Source organism: Tursiops truncatus, chromosome 10 (genome assembly GCF_011762595.2).
Source record: "Tursiops truncatus isolate mTurTru1 chromosome 10, mTurTru1.mat.Y, whole genome shotgun sequence".
Taxonomy (NCBI): Eukaryota; Metazoa; Chordata; class Mammalia; order Artiodactyla; family Delphinidae; genus Tursiops; species Tursiops truncatus.
Genome location: NC_047043.1, coordinates 89,224,848 through 89,240,516, shown reverse-complemented (window position 1 = coordinate 89,240,516; position 15,669 = coordinate 89,224,848). Strand labels below are relative to the sequence as shown.

At 36.9% G+C, this 15,669-nt stretch overlaps 1 protein-coding gene across 1 annotated transcript in view; it reads right to left on the bottom strand.

Annotated features, from left to right (window-relative positions):
- The window catches only part of CNTN4 (contactin 4), an 817,087-nt gene that overhangs the window by 780,660 nt on the left and 20,758 nt on the right, over positions 1-15,669 (bottom strand). The gene's annotated exons all lie outside the window — the stretch shown is intronic.

Genomic DNA, 15,669 nt, shown 5'->3' with positions numbered 1-15,669 from the left:
AAACAAATTGATGGTTACCAAAGGGGAAAGCTGGCGGAGAGATAAATTAAGAGTTTGGATATACACACTACTATATATAAAACAGACAAACAACAAGGACCTACTGTATAGCACAGGGAACTATACTCAGTACTTTGTAGTAATCTATAAGGGAAAATAATCTGAAATATATATAACTGAATTACTTTGCTACACACCTGAAACTAACACAACATTGTAAATCAACTATACTTCAATAAAAAAAAATACTTAGGCTCCAAAAAACCATTTGCTGGGGATGGGACCCTACCAGATGATTCTGCTGTAGATCATCTCATGTCCTGGCTCAGAGGCACTGATATAATCAGTATAGTCTAGGAAGAAAACGTCTAAATTGACTATCTACTTGCGATTATACTATTCTTTTCCTTAACAAGATTATCTAACCAATGATTTTTCTATTAAAATAATAACGGTGAATAATTACATACCACATTACTAATAGTAACTCATTTCATCTTCAAAATAATCCTTTGATGTAGGTGCTATTATTATCCCTATTTAACAAGAAACAGGCCGAAAGAGTTTATATAAGGGGGTAAAGATAACACAGCAAGTAACTGCAGAGATAGAAACTGAACCCAGCACTATGGCTAGAGATTCCATGTAATTACTTTCTTCAAAATTATGAGCAAATTCACAAAATATGAGGCTCATTCAAGAACATATACTTAGTTATCAGGGGATCCAAGATCAGAACTCAGGGGTAAATTCAGGATCTTTCCATCACATTCCACTCTGTTTCAGCAACAACAACAAAATTATCTGGTAAATGAGATTCAAGCAGAAGAGGAAGAAAGACACACTTACTTGTTCATATTTCTAGTGACTGCAAGTTCAGTATATAAACAGGTTGATTATATACAGACATAAATAAAACATTTTGAAAAATGGTATGATTTTTTCCTACCATCTACATTCTTTTTGCTACCATATATCACCAAAAGCACATAGGTCCCCAAGTTCTAAGAAGTGGCTGAATTAATATTCAGCTTTCTATAAAGAAAATCAGAGCTGTTCAACCTCAGAAATAATTCTTTAAGACACAGCAGATACTTCAGCCTATAAACCTATGAGCTACTGATAGCCCACATATGTAACAATGGCTGGTTTGCATTTCAGGAGGCAGCTGGACTATGAGAAATTAGTAGAACACAAGGAACTGAGCCATGGTCTGTCCCTCCCAGGACCAACAAAAGAAATGTCACCATCCTGGGTAGTTCTAAGATCCATTTTCTGTCACAGTGCATAGTTCAGTCTTCCTCAAGCAAATCACATGGTTAATACTAGAAAGTGGTCACAATGAACCATATTCTTGTCACTGTGTCAATGAGCATGGACACAGTGCCCATGAATACACCTCGCCAGCAGTCCTCCTAGAGCCATCTGTAAAACATCTTTGAAAATGGACTAAGTGGGGTCCTATATGTCATAACAAGTACTCCTGTCCCTTCCCCACACTTGAAGTCAAATGACATTTTTACACAGGGTGATCCCACATATTCCTTTACTTCTCTGTCCCCGAATGTATAGAAACTAGCCTCCCGTCACCACCACAACTACACACGCACACATGCACGCACACACACACACACACACACACACACACACACACACACACTTTAAACCTGCTATGAAAACAGGATCAGTAAGTAAACTGAGTTCAAAGCTCTACTACAAAACTATCTTTACTTCCAAAAAAAAGTCACTTAACTTCTTAGAGTCTCCCTTTCATTATTTTGAAATAGAGAGTTAATGCTATAATCTATCCAGTCTCTTTTCTACCCCACAAGTCACAGGCTTAATGTAATCCATTACATCATAGACACAAGGTATACTTAACCAATTTCAGCACCCCACTGACCAACGTACAGTTCTTCAAGATTCTCATTTTATCATGATCTCCCTTTCCACTCCTAATTGGTTACTTAAGGCATTTCAAGTGGGTAACAGCAAAATCCTCAAGCATTTACAGCCATCTAAACTGTTCCTTTGGTGTTTTTTCCAGAGAGGAACTAAAATGGCACCACTTCCTGTTTGTCATTCTTAGCCTGGTGAGCTAATCAGTCCACAGCATCCAGCAAGACTTGGACTCTGATATTGTGAACAAAGTAGTGATTTAGAGATGCTGAAATGCACACTGTAGAATCACCAAACTATGGAAATGCATCCCACAGAACATATCATTTCCAGAATATAAATGAATTAATCAGTAGGCTTGCCACCCACAAGCCAAAAACATTTCTGATTAAATTTAATGTAGTGAGTTTGTGCAGTCACCACCAACCTAACCATCGATTAAACAAAGGCCTCTGAGTGCTAATTCTTTTAATGTGCAGTTTACTTCTGCTCTTGTCTGAAGGGCATACCTTTGAAAACAATGCTAGTTTGGGGCACATATCTACATTTGGAATTCAGTCTGGGTTTATTTCCGAAGGCAGCCGAGCTCTGTTATAGGAAGGGCGACTAATGCATCAGACATTTAGACAGATGCCTATTTAGTTAATTTGTCATAGGGGCACTAAGATTTCTCAACTACCTTGTGGATAGGTGGAGAAACCTGTTTATCGCAAAGTAATTAGTCACCTAATTCCCTCTCTGCGTGTATAAACAGGAGAGAACTGCTTTTTACCCCAGAGATAAAAGTTAAAGGTTGAAATATACCTAAGATTCCTGCTTACTCTGTCCTACACATTTGAATTTCAGGCATAATGGTATTTGTCTGCCCATGGATGATAAAGGAGTAAGAGAACTGCAAAATATTATAAAGAGACTGAGATTTGTCAAGACTAGCTCTTATTTTCCTCCCAGACAGATATAGCTAGACAGATTTAGATATATCACATATTAACTAGAATCTAATTTATACAGCAAATCCACTTGCAGACTCCTGCTGTAATTTAACAGTAGTTCAGACTGCATGTACTGTGTTCCTGGTATCCAACAGGTACCATAAAAAAGAATCAAATTCCTGCTCTCAAAGTAGCTGAAAATTTAGTAGTAGTAAATGGGGAGTAATATTTCTGGACTGAAAATGTATCCCCTGGTAATTTATCAAAGACTGTCTCTTAAGTCCTGTGGAATCACGCTCATGTAAATACTGGACATTCAAAAGTATATTTTTAAGAAACGAAATTGAGTTATCTGTAGTGAGGTGGATGGACCTAGAGTCTGTCGTACAGAGTGAAGTAAGTCAGAAAGAGAAAAACAAATACCGTATGCTAACACATATATATGGAATCTAAAATAAAATAAAATAAAATAAAAATGGTTCTGAAGAACCTAGGGGTTGGACAGGAATAAAGACGCAGAGGTAGAGAATGGACTTGAGGACATAGGGAGGGGGAAGGGTAAGCTGGGATGAAGTGAGAGTGGCATGGACTTATATATACACTACCAAATGTAAAATCGATAGCTAGTGGGAAGCAGACGCATAGCACACGGAGATCAGCTAGGTGCTTTGTTACCACCTGGAGGGGTGGGATAGGAAGGGTGGGAGAGAGATGAAAGAGGGAAGAGGTATGGGGATATATGTATATGTATAGCTGATTCACTTTGTTAGAAAGCAGAAACTAATACACCATTGTAAAGCAATTATACTCCAATTAAGATGTAAAAACAACAATTACATTTTTAGACTTAAAATAAAGCTGAGTGCTAAATATCTAATCTTAATCCATAATGAACAAATAGGACTGCTGTCTCAAGTCAAAACACGATTTTTATGCCCCTATTTGACCCTAAGAAGTCTGGCAAACATTCTCTTAGACTTACAGAACAGCCCTATCTGTGTATCATGGAGCAACTATTTGAATGCATGTTTGACTTTGCACCAAATCTAGTATATTGAACACACAGGAAAATGTGTTCAGGCTAAAAATGTTTATGGCCCCTTCTCTCACAGCCCACATCTATCTCACGATCAATTCCTGTGGACCGTACCTTCTAACTAATGCTGCTACATACCCTGAATATGATCACTTCTCATTCCCTCCACTGCTAGAATCCTCGCTTGAGACTCAAAAGGTTCCAGAGGACAAGACAACAATATATAAATATGCAAGGACTATTAATGTGTAAGATGGAAAGCCTTGGTCCTATGCGACTCCAGGTGGCAGAATCAAAATCAATAAAGTGGTATTTTTCAATGTACATAAGAAAATCTAATACTCTCCAAAAACCTAATAGGTTACCTTAGGAAGCAATGGGTTTTTTCACATAGCTGTTGAGGAACGTATTAGAGAGCGATCAGCAAGGTCAATCAAGAATGAGAAAGTAGGGAAAGGAGAGAGATTAGAAAAGAGTTCCAGCCAATCCCAAAATTCTATGCTTTCAAATTGTCACTTTCTCATGAAGTTCATGAGTCATAGATGAGATAGGACTGTCATGTATAACATACACGCATGTTTATAATGGTGTAGAACCATGAAATAATATCCTATTAGAATTTGGGATGCAATTCAAATATTCCTTTCATTCCAAATGAATCCCTCCTGCTTTGATTTGTATACATCATTTCAGGATTTCACAAACCAGCAGCTGTGAAGTTGCTGATTTGTCTTCAGTATGAATTTCTTTGTTAGGAAAGAAAATGGCTCTTTGAAACAGTCCTCTTCCTATGAGAAGAGGAGATACTTTTGCTTCTTTTACATACATATGCAGGTCAATTCAAAGGAAACCTCCTTATTCCTAAATGGCTGTATCACCTCAGGAAATGGTTCTTTCAGTGGTTATTATGCTTAATTTCTACACCACACAGCCATATTTGGCACAGGAGACAGAAAAGGAGGTGAATGGTATCTTTTAGACACAGGCAAAGTTCAGTCATCAGAAGCTCTTTACATCCCTGAAAGGCAAATTCCCCAAGCACCATCTTTGTTTCTTTGAGACAGACAGATCCTGAGAATAAATGCATTTAATTCTTAACTGACTTCCCTTGAAAATTCTATAATAATAAGTGTCACTCCACTGCTTGATTATATTTGAGGAACCATAAAAATAACTTTGGCAATTTCATCTTTGGTTTTAGTCCGTGAGAGCCCATACTCTTTTGGTATCTAAAAACCCCAAGCCAAGCATATTGCTCGAGTGTGATGGCAGCTGTTGCTACTACATATGACCTTCCCCTGCTGAGAACTCTCCAGCAATCCTCTGAGAAGTCTCCAATATTGTGACATTTCTAGGAAACTCAAAACAGCAATGCTGTTCGTTACCAATGAATCAGTTTGCATAGAAGGCATTATACGCCTTCAACAACAGAGCTCAATAAATGAAACATTTAATTAACCTGATCCCAGGACATTAAGGATCCTTGTCTCAGGAGTATGGGAACCTCAATCACAGTTAACAGCCCTTATTTAAAAATCCTTCAAGGGGACCAAATCTCTACTATTTGCCATCCTACTATGGTAGATTTTTTTTTTCTTATTGGAAGAATCAGAAAGCTGTCAGAGCAAAAAATAACAAAAGCAGGTTTTAAGAGAACAAAATAAGTAGTGAAGAGAATTATTTTCTTATATTGATATGTTTTAAAATTTAAGTCTGAACATCATTTCCAAAGAGGAATCCACAACATGCCTTGATAAATGGTTGCATCACAGTTACCAGTTTGAGAAAAACTCTAGTAATCTGACTACAGTACTTAGCAGAAGTTCAATAGTTATTGAAAGAATAAAGATTGAGTACAACTGTTTTAAACTTTAAAAAATCAGTCTCCTTTTTCGTCATATTTCACATTAAAAATACTCTTTGTGTGCATCTTCAATGACTAATTTATTCACTGCTTTGTTGTCGCAGTAAGTTAAGACTGATAACACAAAATTATTTTATTATACTAGTCCCTGTCCGCATGTAGTTCACAATCTACTGAGCAATATTCTCAAGTGGAGGATATATTAAAATTACTATTTGTGGGAAAAATACTGCTAGTCTTCCTCCACAAGGCAGAAATTTTAGCTCGGCACAGGGCCACAAGAAGAACTATATCTTCCAGTCTTCTTTGAAGCTACACATGACCATATAACTAAGTGCTAATCCATGACACTAACCAGAGCACTTGTACGGCAACTACTGGGAACTTCCCTTAAGAGAAAATAATTGCTCCCTTTCTCTATTATGCTGCTTGGAATGTGCCTATGACACCAAAGCTCCATCCACAAAGATGATGTCTGACAAAGCCTGGATCCCTAACATCCTGCAACACTGTGACTACTTTGGACTGCCTACTTTGACTTTTACTTGATAAGGAAAAATCAACTTTTATCTCATTTAAGTCTCTGCTATTATGGATTTTCTTTCTCTTGCAGCCAACTCTAACTCTACCTAACATTGTATGAAGAAATGTTATCTAAAGTTCTAATGGGTCTGATGGTACAGTTATCAGAAAAAGTTCTAAAAAAATGCATTTGAAAAATAAAATAAACATGGAACTGCAAAAGTATTTCACATCTTTGTATACCTCACTTTTGGAAACCTCAAAAATCCTCTGTGCAGGACAAGGACAGATGATAGAATTTTCCTTTTAAATAGAAGAACACGGCACAAAGAGGTTATAAGACAAGTCCAAGCTAATAACACCTGCTCTTCACTCAGGTGCCTAAAGGGGTTGCTTGCCTTAGTCCAGCATGAGGATTTTCATTCCCTTACATAAAACCCCTCCATAAAATTGCAAAAAACTGTAAGTGGGCTCTGGTACCGTTTTGTTAGTCAGAAAGTGTGCTGCACAAAATGATTCTGCAAAACAAATAGCTTTTATTTTTCTGAATTATATCATGCAGATGAAATTGCAAAGAAAGAAAAAGTATCTGGAAAAACTAGTCCAGTTGGGGATACACAGCTGAAAACAGATGATACCTTTTTTTTTAGGTATTCCTTCTATATTTATATAGCCTGAGTTTTCAATAAATGGAAAGCGTTGTACAGAAGGGTTAGAAATATATTTGCAATTTTCACATTAAAAGTGAAGGGAAACATACAGGGAATAACTAAATGGAAAACTCTGAATATTGCTGAGGGGAAAAAAATGCATTTTACCAGCTGGAGAAAGACCTGGGTAATAAGTAGAGACAATGTGATTTGTGAGGCAAGTTGCAAAAGGCACTCTATGGGAGAGGAAAAATAAAATGAAGATGACAGCATGTTTGGGACTTACTGGGCAAAAATAAAATCACTTTCAACATGCATCCCACACACAGACACTCAGGCAGATTTAGTTGATCAGTTCTGACAAAAACAAAAAACAGTACAAGTGGAAGATGTCTGGCTTCTCAAGGTACACAGCTCTGTCTGAAAATTAAACTAACTTCCACATCTGAACAATACTCCACTGCCAGGAAAGAGCAATGAAGAGAGCTTGTCCTACACTGTTTGCTCTATTCCATATAATTTTTGAACTGATCCTCTGCAGCCTGGAATAGGCGGTGCTAGTGCTCAAGCTTCTATCCCAGATGCTAAACGCAGCGAGTTACATTAAAATAAAAGAGCAGAAAATTCTTGATGGAGAAGATGCTCACATTCTTCTCAAAGCCCCACCACTAAAGCCTATAATATAATGTATGAATGGGTCATTTTAATAACATCTCATATATGAATATCAGCAGACTTGATAATAACAGTGTGAGCCATAACATGTTCATGCCATCTCAGAGGACTGGTGAATTCTTACTCTGAGTAGTAGACAAACCAACATGTAGACCTTTAAATTTAATTGGCACCTTCTATAATTTCAATTCAACAAAGCTAATATAGCATAAATGCTCTCACTCTGAATAATAACTTTGATTCACTACATACCAGCGAATACCACAAATAGGAGTAATATGCAATAAACCATGTGGGAAAAAATTAGGGAATTTTTTTCCCATCTCCAAATGTGGTGTGCTCATTTATTTTGACAACTGTAATTTAGTTTTAATTATTCATCATATGGTAGTGAATGTGCTGCAGGATATTTCATGAAGTAATGAAAACTCAAATCTGTAATGGGAACTCCTGTTAAGAGGCAACATTATATTAAATACTTGCTTAGAATAATGCAAAAGCAAGGAATTTATAGCAGGCATAGGAGTGAGTGAGCTTTCACAAGGCAGTAACAGTAGGGGGGCCAACTTTTGTCCTTAATACATCTGCACTGTTTTCTCTTATGCCTCCTTTTCTCAACCACCTCAGTGAACTTTTATTGTTCTTAAAGCTCATCCTGATAACACCTTGAATTTAAAGAGCATTTCAAAATTTACAAAACATTTTCCCCTTCATTATCTTAATTTAATCCACAGGTTCTCAACCAGGGGCAATTTTGCTTCCCCTGAGAGGTAAAAAATTTGTCATTGCCCAAAGACATCTTTGGTTGTCACAACTAGGAAGGTACTACTGGGTAGAAGTTACTGACAAACCTAACAAAACACGGGGCATCCTCCCACAAAGAACTGCCTGGCCCCAGATGTCAGTATATGAGGCTGAGAAACCCTGATTTAATCCTACAGCTACATTGTATGGTAGAGTAAACGAACTGCTACCTCCATTTGTGGATAAGAAACTGAGGCCCATCAGTCTTTAACATATATAAAAAAAAATTAACTACGGCCAAGTACCTCCCTTATATTTCCTAAAACATTACAAAAGTCCAGTGATCTGTAGAAATTGTGGGAAAGCTTGGTGAAAAAAACAAAAAAGCTTGAAAATAATAGAGCAAAGTTCCCGAAACCAAGGGACAAACGATACAAAGAAGTATGGGAAAAAGGGAACTACCTGCAGGTACCACAGTGCAACAGAGGGGAATGAAAACAAAATAACCAGATCTGGGTCCCAGGCCTGCCACTCACCCATCAGATACAGACTTAACATTTTCAACTCCGAGCCTAGTTCCCAACTTGTAATATGAAGATTACTCAATAAGAATACATATGCAAAGCTCTTTATAAAACATAACATGTTGTCCAAGTGTTACTTATTATCATCAACATTAGAGACAAATTTCACTGTTCTCTCCTTGCTTCATTATCATCTGGTTAGTGAAGTCCTAATTTGTGTTCACATACTGACTTAAAAAACTAGGCTTAGGGCTTCCCTGGTGGCGCAGTGGTTGAGAGTCCACCTGCCGATGCAGGGGACACGGGTTCGTGCCCAAGTCCGGGAGGATCCCACATGCTGCAGAACAGCTGGGCCCGTAAGCCATGGCCGCTGAGCCTGCGCATCCGGAGGCTGTGCTCCGCAACGGGAGAGGCCACAACAGTGGGAGGCCCGCGTACCGAAGGAAACAAAAAAAACTAGGCTTAGGTCAAAAAGCAAACACATGTCCAGATCCCATAAAGATATGGGGCAGGGGGAAGGGGATACATGCGGAAGAGAAGTTAAAAGAAAGGGGTCTGAAGTCAAAAAGTCTTAAATTTAGAGAGAATAAACAATCACTAAATAATCAGCTAGCCATCGCAATATAGCTTTGGGTGAATTATTTAACCTAAGTCTCCATTTCCTCATTTGGATAATAGTACTTGTGCCTCATAAGGTTATAAGAACTAAATGAAATACAAGAAAAAGAACTGTGTCGGAGTATACAATACCTGCTGTGATATTAACAACCATAGGGCATGATATATATTAATAACAACCATCATGTGGTATATCTGTATGTTTTTTGAGAATCCCTCTTAGGCCCAGTAACACCCTGAGGATCTGCGAAGTAATGGTGGATGAAATGGACAAGGTCTCTCTCCTCATAAGCCCCACATTTCAATGGGGGACATGAGCAAATCAATATATGAATAATAAAAATAATCAAAAATAGGGCTTCCCTGGTGGCGCAGTGGTTGAGAGTCCACCTGCCGATGCAGGGAACATGAGTTTGTGACCCGGTCCGGGAAGATCCTACATGCCGCGGAGCGGCTAGGCCCGTGAGCCATGGCCGCTGAGCCTGCACGTCCGGAGTCTGTGCTCCGCAACGGGAGAGGCCACAACAGTGAGAGGGCCACGTACAGCAAAAAAAAAAAAAAAAAAAAATCAAAAATCAGAAATTTTAAAGGTCAGGAAATAAGGTTAAGACATGAGATGCTAATTCAAAATATCTGTTAAGCCAAAGATTAGAGTTTCCCGAAATTATGTGAGAAACAGACTGTGTGAACAGAATTATTAAATTTAGGATTTGTGATCCAGGATGTTCAAAGCCAATTATAGTACGGGTTGTGAGTTCACAAACATGAGCAAATAAAGTGCATCTAGCAGGAGGATATGATTAAAAAGGTAGGAAAACTCTCCCATTGTTTTCTTAAGCAGTATTTCATCCTAAAATAAAATATTTCATCTAACAACTATCTAGGCCTACTTCTTACTTATTAGGAAGTATCTATCTAAATGCTTAATATGACAAAAAAATTAAACAATATTTTTGCAATACTCAATGAAACTTCTTGAATCAGAATATCAGAAAGTAACATCTATCAGCTATGCAGATATAACTGAAAATGTTAAATTAATAAGAAATCTTGGCACATTATGGTCATACTGATTCCACTGAAGAGGAGATTAATAGTAGAAAGCTGTATTCTGCTTCAAGGAAATAATTCAATTAAAAAAAAAGGAAATAATTCAATTAAATAAAAATTCGTGAGCAGAGCTTTTAGCAGTGCATTTATCAAAGGCTAGATAAAAGAAATTCTAGAATTAGGGCATAAATCATATGGCAGGATATTGGTTGTTTTGCTTTGTTACTAAAACGTAGTATCACTTTTGAATTTCTGATCTCACTTCTCATAGACACCATAACATCAACCCCTATCAAAAAAATTTTAAAGGAAATAAGGCTACTTCTTTCGGAAATAAAGTTACTGTTCATTCTAATGGGCGGAAAAATAAGGCAGCAGAAATGGAAGTAGTTTAAACTCATTTAAGAACACTGACAAATTCTTCAATATGTTTAGAATAATTACATAGCACAAAGTACACGGCAGATTTAGGATCTAGTCACCTTGATCAACTTCAATTAAAAGAAAACCAAGCTAGTAATTCTAGACTCTAGGAATGCTCTTTGGATCTTAAATTACTTTTAACGGCCTTTATATACTCAAAGCAATCGTGTAACTACTAAATATGGTTTTTTTTCTTTGTGCTTTGCATATATTATCTACTATGCTTTTGTGAATATAATAGTCTCTATAACAAAACAAATTAAAAATTAAATTAACTAGCTTAAAAGCGACTAAGTAAGAAAACACCACACCCTGGCAAGCAAAGAAGTAATAAATAATTTAAGATAATCTTTTTCCTGAGGCGTTTAGATATTAACAGTATTGATGACTTTAGAAAGAATCAAAAATGCTTTGGAAGACCACTGAATCATCAAATACGATTATCAAGCCAATCTGTACTTAAAGGGATTCAGCATTTTTATCACCTTACTCAAGTATGTGAGTTAAGTTCCCTAGTGGATGGGCTTTTAATCATCAGCCATGTTAAATCTACAGTTTAACCCAGAAAAAGAGAACATATTTTATAAGAGCCAAAAGGTAAAATCAAAGTGATGTTCTATGATTTGGCCATTATTACAAGCAATACTGTTTCACTTTCAATGAACGCCTTCCAACTTTTTTTTTCCTTTATCTGGTTCATATGTATGGAACATAATCAATGGAAATGTAAGAAAGGTAAGGGAAGAGTAGAAGGTAGTTTTTATCTTTATTGATACCGTGAATGTATGGAAACATGTTTACGGAATACCATAATGTTATAAATTAATAAAGCAATAATAAGGTCCCAAAGGTGATATACAAAAATGTAATAAATGTAACGTAAACACTTAAATGTTTTGCTAAAGATTCATTTGGAAATAAGTCCATTTTATTTTCAACATGACTTACTGTATTAAGTTATAATCAAAAACCTTATCAAGAGTATTTTTACCATTCAACTACATTGGAGGGAAAAATAAATTCAATCATTTCATTAGCAACTGTTGGCTTTAATAAGTATAGTCCCTTCATTCATTAAGTCAGTATGTATCTAGTACCTATTATATGCCAAGCAATATTCCACCTCCTATAAATATGAATGTAGAGTGTGTGTAGAAATCATCACGGGTTACAATGCCATACATATTGAGATGATGTGAATTAGGTTAGGCCAATATAAAATCAAATCAGTGAAACAGTTTGATGTGCTCACTTTCCTAAGGGTTGGTTTTTATTACATAGATTGAATAAAAATATATCAACTAGACAACTAGTTAAAATGGTACAACAGCCTCCTCTTTTTACTATCTATGCTCCAGGGCATTGCTTCAAAGAAACTAAACCAACTTTATTTTTCCGTGGAACCCATGGTGTATAATATACAGAAAAATATGAAACCTGCCTCCACAATACATTACAAATCAAGAAAGATTAGTAGTACTAACTCAATTTTTTAAAATCGAACAGTATCTTTTTTTTTGCCAACTTGTAACCCTAAGAGAAGAGACTACATAGTATTTTATAACTAGGACTAAATTAAATAATAATTTATTTCCTGGCTATCCAAAAATTCCCTAATACAGAAATGGCAGTGGACCTATGAGGAAGTAGACGGAAGGGCAAATTCATTCTTTCAATTTATTACGAAAGTCCCCTTAATGACTTGATTATGCAAGGACATATTTCCTAAGGGACCACTAGTGATGTAGCCCTGAGAGCCCTGTTTCCAAACTTGGACCTCTAAATGTAAGTGAGAGTGGTCAGCTTTAAATGGGAACACAAAAATCAGAAGAATTGAGCAAAAGGAATCTAAATAGATATTCCTTCATTCATTTGATACCCCTTAACTTTGCTGTTACCATTAAAAAATACTTTGGGGAAAAAATGTCATCGTATTTTATTAGCATTCCTGGAGCAAATATTTAATATCCTAGATGGCTATGCTCAACTTCCCAAATGTTAATTGATGTTATTACAAATTGCTTGTGGCATATTCAAGGTGTACCAGGAAATTAACGACAGAGCTTATAGGACGCAAAATACATTTTAATAACTGGTCAGAAGGATCATTGTTCTCATTATCTTCTTTTCTATGGTAAATAGTAAGACATTCCTATTTGAAATTCTGAAAATATTTAGATAATGACACTGTAAATAGGTGACAAGGCAACATCAGCATTGTAAGCAGAATTTCTCTTCCTCAGATTTATGTGTAATATTTACAAGTGCCATTACTAATTATTCTTTTAAAATAATTTCTTCTCTTCCTCTATTAACTAGAACAAGAACAAAATCAATGACACTTTCTATTTTAAAGAATTAGCAATTATACTGACCACTGAGTGTTATATTCTGGGTTTCCATGATCACCGTCTACTTGTGTCTTCATTTGGGACATGGTAGAAGAAATGTAATAGTTTAGGCGGGGTAAAATTTAGTACGTTTTAAATACGGTTATGCAATCCGAAAACCAAATCAACAAGAAAAAAGAGGGATACAATGCAAATTATTTCATACGCAAAGGTTCCAAAATAGTTTTGTTACCTTTATTTACCACTATTATCATAGAATCACCTTTAATTACAGAGCTCTCAGACATCATAACCTCAGAAGTATATAATAATGAGAATAATTAATAAAAATTAACAATAATAGTTTTCTGAAGAAGCCAGAAATCTGTGACAGCCCCCAAGATTCCTGCCCCTTGGTATATACCACTTTTGTAACCCTCTCCCTAGTAATGATGGTATGAATATGATGGATTTCACTCCTTAGATTACACTACCTTATATGACTAAGGGGACTGGATCAAGGCTCCACATCAGTTGGCTTTGAGTTATTCCAAAGGGAGATTCTCTTGGAATCTTGACCTACAGAGGTAAGAACTTAAAAGGGACAGGCTCCCTTCTTAAAAGGAGAGATGTCAAGTGACAGAGATTGTCCTCTTGAATATGAAGAAGTAAGCTGCTGTGTTGTAAGGTGCTTACAGAGAACATCACGTGGCAAGGACCAGAGGCAGTCTCTGGGCGCTGAGAACAGTCTTGACTGACAGAAAGCTACCAAGGCCAGGGGCCCAGACCTCAGCCTCACAGTTCCAACAAAATGGATGCTGCCAACAATCTTAGGAAGCTTAGAAACAGTTATTTCCCTAATTCAGCCTCCAGATGAAGACACGGCCAGCTGATGCTTCCATCTCAGCATTATGAAACCCTGAGCAGACAACCCAGCTAAACTATGCTGGACTCCTGGCCCAGGGAATTTACAAGATAATTAATGTGGATTATTCTAAGCTTGTTTATCTGTGGTCATTTGTTACACAGCAATAAAAATATAATACAGATGGGCTATCACGTATTGATTATTTTCGAAGACTTTGCAGGCATTGTGCGAAATCCTACATTGGGCTGGCCAAAAAGTTCGTTTGGGTTTTTCCATACAATGTTACAAAAAACCCGAACAAACTTTTTGGCCAATCCAATATTTATTATCCCATTCAAGCCAAATTCGTAAGTTAAACATTATTACCAACCCTATGTTACAGATGAAGTAAAAGTTCACAGGGTAAATATCTTGATTAAGGTCACACAGCTAATAGAGATGACAGTTGCAATTTTAACACTCACCAACACTCCATTCTGCTCTCCTGTGAGGAAAGAGCACCGAGGCCACAGTCCTAAAACCTGGGTTCCAATCCCATTTTGCTATGAGTTAACCATGCCATTTAAAGGAAAACACGGATTCACCCTCCTTATCCCTGGTCTGCTAATTAAAGACTAGTTCATCCTCCCAAGTCCTTTTAAATCTAAGATTCTCTCATGAAATGAAAAGCTTATATTCTTAACTGGCCACACAGAAATTAGTGTAGTTTTATGTAGAAAAGTTAAATTACAAGGGCCAGTGACGAGATAACTTATTTTGTCAAGAAGCCACTTTGTCTCTATGAGACTCAAAACCCACACTGAAAACATTTTAGGGCGATATGCAAGTCCCTGGAAAGGGATGAGGAGATACTAAGAGATGGTTTATTTTAAATTCCATTTTGGCACACATCCCAGCTAAAGCAGACATAGAAATGATTCAAAGTCCCTCTGCAGGAATCTTGAAAAGAACAAAATCTAAAAGTGAGGCCCAGTAACAACACTCATTATGTAGAGGATAAGGTCGAAGTATGCTTGCAGCTTTTTCAAAAGAAAATATCTATGGCAAGGAGTACTACGGTACTGTGAGTGGAAATGTAAACCACACTTTTGTGGGACAATTTCTCTCACCCTGTGACTTTCCAGGTCTAAGATTTCTGTTTTCTTGATTTCCTTCCAAATCACTGGATCTCAATGTATGCTTTTCCATGACCCCCTTCTTCCCCCTCCATTCAACTCCTTGCCCAATCTATTTCAAATGCTCTCCACACTTGTTCTTACCAACCTCAAATGTCTGAACTTGACCCAATGAGCTAGATCCTTTGCCCCAGCCCTACCAGTTCTACCACAAAAAATAAATGAGCCTGTCTTTTAGAGACAGCCTTTAGAGACATTTATAGAGAGCCCATCTATCTGCTCTCTTTCATTAGCACTAACTGATCTGGGAAACAAATAACATTTGTATTCATGAGATGCCATACAACTGGATTATTATCTCACTGCTGAGGTCTCAGCATGATTTGGACCACTCTGCAACAGACCATTTATGTGCAGTG